At 44.4% G+C, this 9,633-nt stretch overlaps 1 pseudogene; it reads left to right on the top strand.

The window, feature by feature from the left end:
* The first annotated feature begins 396 nt into the window (after positions 1 to 396).
* Positions 397 to 6,889, top strand: LOC128124115 (uncharacterized protein C2orf78 homolog; annotated as a pseudogene).
* The last annotated feature ends 2,744 nt before the right edge of the window (positions 6,890 to 9,633 follow it).

Below are 9,633 nucleotides of genomic sequence, written 5' to 3'. Positions count from 1 at the left end.
GGATTCTTGGCATTCTCTCTAACCAATCCCATGTGTTAGCTCAGAATCTGACCTTCCCATTAGCTGCTGCCCTGTTTATGACATCATTCTCCCTCTAACTCTACCATTACCTGGAGGGTTCTTGGGGTTGCCATGGTGATGCCTGTAAACAAATTTGCATCATCACAGGTCACCTGTGACCAGTGACCAGTAAATGCTGTCTGATACCGGACACACTTGCCACTCAAGTCAGCTGATCAGACAAGGACAACCAATTCTCTTGCTCAATTGTACTGTTGATTGCTGATACTCTCGTTCCAACCACAGCAGGTAAGGTAAGAAACTTTAAAACATTTCTTTTGATCACTTCTCCCCTTATTATTACTATACTTTAAATCTTGGTTTAGTGGGGATACCATGATGCTGCTGGAGTTACCTGGAATTGAATGTCACATTCAGATTTGGTTCTTACTGGGGTTAGAATACATGGAATTGAAGAAGACACACTGCAGAGGTGACTCTGGAGGTACTCAAAGGTAGTTTGGAACTGAATATTACAGATAACCACAGATTAAATAAAAAGACACAAGACATTGTCATATCCCAACCTATTATTATGCAGTCACACTGTTGAGATTAGTCTAGGTAAAGTTTTCCTGTCACATATAGAAAACAATATCCAGCTCTGATCCCTGGCTCTTACACTCTATACAGCCCAATTTCCACAGCATTCTCCACATCTTTTTTACACTGATTATGTTGGCTGTTATCCACATGGGCAGGGTACTGCACAATCAGTTGTTCTCTGGACAAGAACTGACACACCAGTGTTTTGCAAGAATTCTCACAAGGATTCCCAACTAGGAGAGTTACAAGAAATTAACAATTACTGTGGAAGTGTTCATTGAAGAATCAATTTAACCAACTATTAAATTAAGAAGTAATCTTATTCAGAGATGAAATCCACAATACATTTGTAGTCGCAGGACATCAAATGAAACACAGGCAATCAACATGAAATGTTATCAGCAGGTTGTATTCATGCCGTCATATTGGATGTGTGCTGAATTTATATAAAAAAGTAAGAAGTAATGACTTACATAAAACGTAGTGGGGAACAGGAGGAGCTAGATTGACCAAGAGATTCTTAGCTAAATACAGTTCTTATCTATGAAATTCCTGATACATCATTTCATTAAGAAAGCTCAGAGTAGAGCCAAGCCTGGTGGACATGGAAAGAACCTTCAATGCCAGCACTCTGATGCAGAGGCTGGCCAGTCTGTGTGATTTCAAGGCCAGACTGATCTAGGTAGAGTATCTCTCTCTCTGCATAGAGGAAGATCTGCACAGAACAGGACAAAGGCACAGGCATGAGAAGCTGTCTAAGGTTCTCCTCCTTTAAACACTTCTGTTCTGGGACACAGGTGTGAGGCAGTACCACAGCAGGTATCAGAAAAAGACAAAGCAGGGCAAAGAAGGGTGTTGTCTAGTCAGAGCAAGGGTCAACGTGGATCAACTAGGAAGTGCATGCCCACACAGGAAGAACAGGCAGCTCATCAAATGAGTGTCATCCTACCTATTACCAAGAATCATTCTGAAACATTTGTTTGGGATATGTGAGGGAAAATAGGTCTCAGACTCTCCCAGACAGGACAAACTGCAGATAACAAAGCTCCTCAGGGGAAGCCACACCGATTCCATCTCAGTGTTCTTCCCACTTTCCTCTTCCTTCCTACAGAAAATTTCCAACGTGCACCTTTCTTTGGGACAGAATGTGCCTTGCAGCCTTCTGCACCTGTGCTGAGGAATGCTCCACAATTAACAGGAAGTGTGTGCAACTTCTCCATGGTCTCCACCCCAGCTGTGAGTTCAGCATGGCTCCTGCCATCAGACTCCAGCACTTGTTGCCAGCAGCTCATGGACAGTGCCGACCCCTACTTACCAGCTGGCACAACCATGGTGACTGCACTGACTGGCCATGGCCAGAGCTCTGCCTCAGCACTCTCCTATCCAGGTGTTCTCCAGTGGGATCCCATGGGAAGTACTGACAGGAGGGCAGCAGCACTCCAGGACTTCACTGTAACTGTCATTGACCAGAATACCACATTCTCCTCCTTGTCTATGACAGCCCAGGGTAATAATATTTTAGATCCCATTGCCTTAGTCCTCTCCTATCCAACACTGTCTGCCAGCCTTTTTCAGGCCACACCATCACAGGTGCCTAATCAAGGATACAGCCTGGAAGCTTCCTACCAGGAGGGCAGCCACATCTATTAAATGACCTCAACTGCCTGGGCCCTCTGAATGCTGGAGAACTCAGGCAGTGCCTGCAGGCCTGTAGCTCTGTGTCCTATTCTGGGGATCAGGCATCAGAGATGGTGATGATGCCAAAGGATATTCAGCCAACAAATGTCCAAACACCCTTCTCCACCTCTGCCCTCTACTATCCCACACCTGCTCAAGACATGCCAGACACAAGTCTTCAAGTAAAGCCAGCCGGGAGGACAGAGATCAGTACCCAAAGCAGACACAGCTCGAACTTTCAGCAGTGGATGTCCTCTGCGAGAAAAAATGGGCGTCCTGAGATCTGAGCCTTGGCCTGGCTCACCATCCCCATCTTCAGTCTCTATAATAACTGACAATGCAGGGCAATGAGCAGCATCTATCCTCTATTAAGACATGTCCAAGTACACCACCAGAGACACACATCACTGACCTAGCTAATCAGTCCCATGCACTGTTACAAAGCAATTACCTGCAGGAAGCCTTCCTTGGCAGTGGATGGGTTCTGCAGAGAATGCAAGGAGTAAGCAGTGAAGGAAATGAGTCAGGCCATGGTGGTTGGCAGAATCTTGTAGTCTGACTAACTTGCAGCCAGAGTGTTTTTCTTTATTTATACAGAATTTAGTTAGTAGACATTCATGATGTTCCAAAATATGGATCATATCATTTTTGGTTTTGGACACCTCCTTTTGCTCATCTTTTAGTCATCATTTGTAAACTATGACCAAACAGAGTTATTATTTCCAATCATTTTCCCTCAAGTTTTGACATCATTAACAAACAGAGGAATCATTCTTACTCATTAGCCTCATAATCCTATTTTTAATAATCTAGAGGCATATGATAGCCTGTGCTCAGGCCTATTGCTTTGGTGACTTCAAGGACACTAGACCAAAACCAAATCCTCAACCATCCTGGGCATTTTGTCATGTCCCAAGCAATGTATTATTAACTCTTAGTGGTCAGAGTGCCCAGGAGAAATCCTTAGGCTAAAGATGCTGCAATTATTATTCAAATTCTGACATAATACAATCAATGTTCACATTTATCTGCTTATAGAATTTGTCTATATGATTAATCCTGGCATTCTGTTGTTCCTTGGTCATGTGACATTATAGTGGCTCTACATGAGCTAACTTCTAAGACAGGGAGGTTGTAATACCTCATACTTTCATCATCTTTCCACTCCAAATTTTACTTATCAATATGTCTCTATACGGCAGAGTTTTATGTCACGTCATTGTCTGAGTGTACAGTGGGAAGAGCCTTGAAATCTGAACTGTGGACAATTACTCTAGCCCACCGAATCTTGTTGACCTTTTTAATTATACTTTGTTTTGAATAGCTTGTCCCTGTGTAAGTACAGGGACAGATGTTTCAAGAATATCTAATAGCCTCATGAAGAAACCTCTGGCTTCTTTATGTGTCACAACATCCAAGGCGTAAAGAAGACCTTCAAGTAGATAAGGATATCTCCCTCAAAGTGTGTGTGGGGGAATAGTATGTTCAGGAATTTCCTGGGTAGATTAGAAGCAGCATGCCTGGGAGAAGGCATAAATGATTCATAAGGAATTTTCCATCGATCCAACATACCCAAATTGTACAAATATTAAAAGTGCATCATTAAAAGTTTAACAGGTGAAAACCAAAGGTGGCATGGAGGCCATCATGTGGCTCAGCTTTGCTGAATCTTTGTCATGCAGCAGTTCTAGCTTTATAACTTCTGCCATTCCATTCAGATATGGCTGGGTCAATCACCTACTTCCTAATCTGTTTCTCAGTGCTATAGAGGACACCAAGGCATTTCTATTTGGTAGACCTTTATATTCTCTGTGCTGAATTCTGACTCTAGAGCAGTGCAACTCCAAATCTGTCCTAGAAGAAGTATTACTCACAGATTCCAAGGGCTGGCCCTGCCATTCTTTTACAAGCATAAGTGTATTGAGAGTCCAGTATACCCGGTGAACCAGTGTACAACTACTAAGTTGGGCAGAGCTTTTCTCTCTCTCTCTCTCTCTCTCTCTCTCTCTCTCTCTCTCTCTCTCTCACTTTCATTGGCTCTCTCTCTCTCTCTTCTTTTTTTTTGCAATGGTTATTCAGAGGTGAGTGAAGTCTATGCATGATCATAAGAATATGTTAGCTACTACACAGTCACACAAACCTAACATTTCACATTTTTAAAGCAATTTACATATCATTAAAACAAGACTGTGAAATGTGGAGCTGGAGGAAATCCAGGGTTGTAGAAATGATTGACTTGCAGGAGTGAGGAACTGAATTTGGTTACCTGAACCCATTTAGAAAGTCAGGCAACTGGGGGGCATTTGAGTAATGACAAGAGTTGGAAGACAAGAGTAAGTTCTTGAAAATTATAGATCAGACAACCTGCCTGATAGCAAACTTCCATGGAAATGAGGGTCACTCTTACAGAGACATGGGAAAGGCAAGGGAGGACTACACCCCAAGGGAATTCTGTCACCTCCCCATGATCACTATGCATACACACAACACACAAACACCGAGGAAAACAGAAACACCTGATAAAACATGATATCACATGGTTACCAGAAATAAGACAGTTGTCACAAGTCTCCCAACAGAGGTGCTGTGCCGCCTGTACTACTCAAGCAGAGCTCATAAGAATGCCTTCCCCACTGCTGTAGGGGTCTTAGTACTGAGGTGAACTGAAAAGTGGGGAGCACCTCACTTACCAGGCACTGACTTCTTCCTTGACTCTTTTTCAGTGGTGAAAATGGAGACATCCCTGGGATTGACAGCTTCAGGCCAGACACTCTGTCTGCTGCAGAGTCCAGACCTCTGCACTACCTGCACCCAGGATGTCCAGAAGACACCACCTGTCCATGGGGACTGGTCATTAACTGCTCCCATGCACAGTTTTTTGGAATACCTGCCCTTGCCTCCTGCTCCAAGCTTGGAAAAAACAGAGAATAACAACTTGGATTTGATGACAGCTGATCTATCAATTCCTCTGGATTCCTATGAGGGCATAAAAGAAAACCAAGACCCATCACTTCTCCCTTTAGCACATGCCAACATGCAGCAGGCCCTGGACTACACTGATTCAGGGAGCCTAAAACAGAAGCTTTCTCCTAACAATGCCACTTTGTGAAGCAGCAGCCTTGGTCAGGATGAGCCTGGGGTGCTGCAGAGTGGGATGGGCTCCAGCATGGACTTTGCAGACATGACTTAACTGGTGGCAGATATTCACCTTCCCCGACTCTTCAACTCAATCACTGAAATGAACCAATTCCAAGATCCCACAGCAACCCAATCCAAAGACATCAGGAGGGATCAGGCCCAGGAAAGCTCCAGCATCATCAGTGTACCTGTGGACCAAGTGAGAAAGAATGTCCAGAAATCCTCTGAGATGCTTGATGTGTCTCCTCAGGCCAGAATCCAGCTCCAGGACTGGGTGAAGGGTGAAGAGGCGGTGGGCAGTGCTGGGTCCAGTGAAGTGGCTAATGACAACATGCCTAAACACTTGGAGGGCAAGGCCCAGATTGCCACACCTAGCATGCCCAGCAGCGCTAGGGCTCAGGGGCAAGACAAGACCAAGAGAACCAGAGAAACAACTCTAAGAAAACATAGGAGCTGAAGAAGTCAAGGAACAGAGTCAAGGAGGAAGAAAACAGCACCAAGCCAAAGAACCAGAGGAAGAAGAATCCACCCGAGCTCAGCCATGACAGCTTTAAAAAGCCTTGAACTCACGTTGTCATTTGCATGCTACAATCGGTGCAAGTCTTTCACCCACTGGGGAAGAAGAGTGAGAAGAAAACTGGCATCTCCTCCTCCCGGGCTCAGCTAAACTTCAACAACAAAGATCCCAGGACTGGCCCAGCCACCACATCACTTCTGGATGTGCCATGTGATGGTGGAGGCCCTGGTAAAACCCCGATCAATGCTCAGAGACGAGACAGCAATGCTCACAGGGAGTGTCCATCTCCATCCCAGTATGAACTGCCCTCACCTGGGAAGGTGAAGGTAGTACCTCTGCCTTTTCCAGCCCTGGACAAGCCACAAGTCAGACTGGTTTCTAGAAAGCCTCTCTTCCTGGCTTCACACAGGCCCCCCACCCCCCGCAGTATCCCCTGTGAGGCCTCATTCCCACTCTGCTCAGCCTTCCACACTCAAGCCATCTAAACCAGCTCCTGCCAGCACTTCTTTGTTGGCCTCTGACAAGCCAGTTCTGCCTATTGCTACCAGTGCCACACGAGCTAACATAACCAACCCCTTCCAGGCTTGCACTGGGCCTCAGCCAGCTCTCTGTAGGCCAGTATCCTACAGGGCATCACCTCACACTTCACTACAGAGGGAGCTTGATTCTGCTGACAAGAACAAGGCCCCATCATCACACAAACTTCAAATCCAGTATCTGCTTCAAGACTTCAGCTGCCAAACAGTTCCATGCAGGAAAGTTGACATTCCAGGGCCAGTCATCTCACAGCCCATCACAGAAGAGCAGAGACCAGAGAGGGAGGCCATGAAGAGGCAGGCTCAACAAGACAGAGAGAATGCTGCCAAGTACACCTCTCTGGGAAAACCACAGCTCTTCCTTCAGAGACAGAAGGATATGGAAATTTCCAGATATTTTGGCTATGTCATGTAAGAGCTGGCCTAGACTTTGGAACACAGTACTATTCAACATAGACAAGGTTAGATATAAACACAGATATACAAGAATGTATTGGATTTAAAGACTTGGATGTATGTGTACATATGTAGGTACATATGTAGTTAAAGAGATTAATATGTATATCCCAGGATTTATATATAAATGGTCAGACATAGTTTCTATACTTATAAATATTTGAAGACACTAAAAGTGCCTGGAGAAGCTAAAGTCAGTTATATTTCATCCATGAATAATTATATATAGAGTGATTTGATGGTTTCTTCATACCTTAGCTATTATTAATTTATGTTGCCAAAGTGGAAATGTTTTCCATAAATATATCATATGCTATAAGTCAGTGATAGTGTTTATTTAAGATAAAAGTATCTAGCCAAAATCTGTAGTGGAATTAAAATTATTCTCCTTGACTTATTTTTCACTATACTGGTTTGGTATGTTTCCTATAGTGTGTACTGTATAGTGAACATATACCTGCTCTTGCCACACTTACTCCCATTTGGAAACACTCACTCCAGCCCTTTAATCACTATTGGTCTGGGACTGAGCACCTCCAGGAATTTCATGATGAGATAGGAGGATTCCATGTATACACTATCAAGCACCCAACTTAAAGAGAAAATATACTATGTAGACTATCTTCCTGAGATTGATTTCATTTGATTGCAATTTTATCCTAAGTTGTATCCATCTTTGAAATTATCCATTTAATACTTTAATTCATTTTTGTGTATGTGTGTGTGTGTTTGTGTGTTGTCCAACTGAATTCCTGTGGAACACATATGCGAGGTGCCCACAGAAGCCAGAAGAGGGCATCAGACTTCTAAGGTCTAGAATTAAGAGAGATTGAAATCTACCAGAAGGCAAACTTGAGGACTCTGCAAGAAAAGCAAGTGTTCTTATCTACTGAGCCATCTCATTAGCCTGAGTTGAATCCACATACTGCAAACAACATGACTTCATTTTCCCTATGGCTGAAAAGTCTTCACGTTCTACAAAATCCCATTTTCTTCACCCATGGTGTCAGGAGCCAAGTAGCCTAACTGATTCTCATGGGAAAAAGCTGTGTACCTAACCTTCTGTTAACAGTTCCAATAGCAACCATTTTTCAACAAGACCACAGTATGTACCTTTTGATCAACTTCCTGAAAATAATGGTTTGCCATATGGTCCGTTGATCAAGCCCTGGAACAAAGAGACCTTTTCCTGAACCCTACCTTACCCTAACTTCCTCCCAGTAACTTTCCATACCCCTATCTACTTCTCCTAGCTCATAGCATGTATAAGCCTGACTCCCCTTGCAATAAACGAGACCTTGATGTGACTCAGACTGACTTTGTCTTCCTTTATGCGCCTGGTCTCCTTTCTCTCACACCCCCATTGATCTTTCAGGAGGTGCCTCATCAGGTCTCACCCAATAACCTGGCCGCAATACGGGTCAAGTGGCACCCAACTTGGGGCTCGAGGCACGGTGACTTGCCAGACGACGGACAACAGAAGGGGCCCCAGAGAGGATCAGGGTAGAGACGCCTGGACCGCATCACTTGTGCAACGTGGGAGAGTCTTAAGGTAAGTGTGTCGTCCCATCGATCATGGGCAAAAATTTATCTAAAGAGGCTGTTTTTCTAAAGGAGATGAAAGGTAATCTTAGGGAGAGAGGAATAAGAGTTAAGAAAAAGAATTTGATAAAATTCTTCCAATATGTGGAGGAGAAATGTCCCTGGTTAGTGATTAATGGACCAGGAATTCACCCTTTGACTTGGAACAAGGTTGGAAAAGATATTAACAAATTACTCAAAGATGGGGAAAATGTCCCTGATGCCTTTTTTAGTTTTTATGGTGTGATTAGAGATGTTGTAAAGGAAGCAGAAGGAGATGGGCGTGTTTCACATTTACTAGCCCTTGCAGAGGATTTTCTCTCACACTCCCCCTGCCTGACTCCTGATAATGAGTCTGGAGGTGCGGCGGCCACTCCGTTAAAAAATGAAAGTAAAACTAAAAATGGCCACTTCTCCCCTAATGGAGGCTCAAAAGAACATTGAGATTACGTGCGACCCTGCAGCCACCCCAGTCTTGTGTGCCCCCTCTCTTATCGATGAGCCTATCCCTAATGAGTTAACACCCCCCCAGTAAAGCCACCAACTGCCACTCAATCTTGTAAAAAGATCTACCCTGTCATTTACAAAAATACATCCGGCAATGAATGGCTTGACCCCTCGTCTGACGTAAGCTTGGGAGAGGAGGCAGCACGCTATGAAAAAGAAAGATATGACCCCCCTCCTTTTACTCAGTCCCAGATCCTATTTGGTGAGAGGCGCCGTCATTGCCCCCCCCCCCCGCCTTCCTATGTCCCTCCTATTTCCAGTGCCCCGAGAGCCCCTACTCATAGAGAAACAGTGCTGGGACAAATTGGCTGTGCTATACCAGGAATGCAGGGTCTTTTAGAGACCAAGGAATCTTTTCTAAACCAGATCACCAATTTAAAAGATGTTCTTTCTATGAAAAGAGAGTTGAGGGATCTTGCCCAACAGATACAGGAGTTACAAGCTGACCTTACAGGAGAGGCCAACACCATCCTTCCCACCGCCTTCGGTAACTCCCATCACTCAGACTCCCAGTGGAAGGCCAAACCAAAAGTAGAAAAATCAAAAAGACACTGCCCACCATTTCCCTCTCCTTCCCAGTAATGACCCGCTCTGGTACTCAGTCCCAGGACGCGG

Source organism: Peromyscus californicus, unplaced genomic scaffold, assembly GCF_007827085.1.
Source record: "Peromyscus californicus insignis strain IS unplaced genomic scaffold, ASM782708v3 Scaffold_4__1_contigs__length_199733344, whole genome shotgun sequence".
Lineage (NCBI taxonomy): Eukaryota > Metazoa > Chordata > Mammalia > Rodentia > Cricetidae > Peromyscus > Peromyscus californicus.
Note: the sequence above shows the minus strand (reverse complement) of the source record. Positions and strands in the feature narration are given on the sequence as shown.